This window comes from Vulpes lagopus, unplaced genomic scaffold (assembly GCF_018345385.1).
Source record: "Vulpes lagopus strain Blue_001 unplaced genomic scaffold, ASM1834538v1 ctg824, whole genome shotgun sequence".
In the NCBI taxonomy this organism is placed as follows: Eukaryota; Metazoa; Chordata; class Mammalia; order Carnivora; family Canidae; genus Vulpes; species Vulpes lagopus.
Window position 1 is genome coordinate 7,867 of NW_024571096.1, and position 1,984 is coordinate 9,850.

General features: G+C 51.5%; 1 pseudogene; it reads left to right on the forward strand.

Moving 5' to 3' along the window:
- The first annotated feature begins 502 nt into the window (after nt 1-502).
- On the forward strand, nt 503-1,744 carry LOC121483946 (annotated as a pseudogene).
- Nucleotides 1,745-1,984: the final 240 nt, after the last annotated feature.

Consider the following 1,984-nt stretch of genomic DNA (forward strand, 5'->3'; position numbering starts at 1 on the left):
CGGGAGGTGTCTCCAGCTGCATGAGTGGTATTCGGGTACCCCCTTTGGCTTAGAACACTGTTACGTTTCCATGCCCGAGGAACGCAGCTATTATTAAAGCTGGCATGTAGGCGGGGCTTCCTTGTGCGAGCTGGTTAAGAACAAGACCCTCCCGCATCTCGACTGGCCTGTAGACTTAGTCCCAGCATCCTTATGTTGGGTGCCGGAAGGGGTTGTTTTGAAGAGCATGTGGAAGTGACGGGATTCTCCTCAAGTGTATCTATCTCAATGCCGCCCATTGCCAACGTCCTTGTTCAATAGAATGAAGCTCGGTCCTAGCTCCCATAAAAAGTGCCTAGTTGGTGGGGCCACAGAGGGAGGAAAAGGCGAGGTTTTGGGGTTTTTGGGCCTGGCGCCCTCCACCCACCCCGGGGTCTCTTTCCCCCCTTCCTCCCCTCCTCCCCCCCCCCTTCCTCCTCCCCCGCCCACGGGGCCCCCCTCACCTTCCCCGCTCGCTCCCTAATTGTTTCCGCCCCCGGCCTTCCCCCTTCCCCTTCCCGCCCGCTCCCCTTTTCCCCTCAGTCGCCCTCGCGCCTGCAGTTTTTGGCTTTCCACCCCCCACCAGTGACCAAAGACTTGACCACTCAAAGTCCAGCTCCCCGGAACACTGCTCGGACATGGACACCGGTGTGATTGAAGGTGGATTAAATGTCACTCTCACCATCCGGCACTTAAGCAAGGAAAGGAAGTTGGCAGTATCATCGGAAAAAAAAAGGAGAATCAGTTAAGAAAATGCGTGAGAGAGTGGTGCACGTATCAAAATCTCAGAAGGGGGAAATTTTCTGAGAGAAAATTTTCACTTTTGGGTGGGCCCACTAACGCCATCTTTTAAAGCCTTCGCTATGATCATTTACAAAATGGAAGAGGACACAGGGAGCTCTATACAATAGCCACAGTGCCAGTAGACCCCCAGTTTCCCTTTAGGGCCCGGGTCCCTGCATCAGTGTGGGGTCCCATTGGGAAAGGGGGGTTTCAAGATCAAGGAAATACGAGAGAGTACAGGGGCTCAGGTTTAGGGGGCAGGGGGGTATGCTCCCAACTAAAGAGCGGCATCACCCATTTCTGGCATTCCACAATCCTCATTGATGGTGAAACAGCCCGCGGGTCAGTTGGAGTCCCCCCCGAAGGGCGGGCCATCCCCCCTACCGGCCCAAGCCTTCAAAATTTTCCAGTCACTTTGCAGGTGGTCAGGACAGGTACAGCACAGGCAAACGCAGTGCGACTTCCCCCAAACCCCCCCCCTCCATGTGCCTCAACCCTGACCGGGGGGACCCCCTCTAAGGCCTATCCATTCAAGGACAGTAAAGCCATTCCACAGCCAGATTTGACCAAGGCTCACCATTTTGGGAATGCAACAGTGTCATTTTTTCCCTACGCATGAAAAATCGGTTCAGTGGCATTGAATCAGCCTCCAGAGGGGAAAGGCTATTGGGGTTTGGATGAAACTGCTCAGACTACTTCTCAGAACTCACCATTCCAAAAAGATTGATTTGGGGCATAATCAGGCGCAAGGGACCAAAATCAATAATCCGTCAATGTTTTGGTGCAGATCAAATGCGAACCCCGTGAAGGATCTACTGATTAGGCAGGTTTTCCATCCTGGATCGCTGCAGCATTAAACCTGGCCCCATATCTAATCAATGTCAGGCTTTCCTCAGAGACGGGTGGCATGGGGGGCACTAGAACAATGCAGATTCATCCCTAATCCTTTCAGCTGTTCCCCCACCACCCATGATCCATCTGGTAGTTTTATGAACAGTCAGCGATTCCAAGGTTTAAATATTTGTAATTTTCAGTTTCTACAAAACTTTTTCAACCACTCGTGATTTTTTTAATTAATGCGTTTTAATTCTTCTCTGTTCAGCGTTAATGCTGGGGATCCATATTTAGTTTTATAGCTTCCCCCCCCCTTTTTTTTGGGTCAAGAATTTTTCTGTTTTCATGG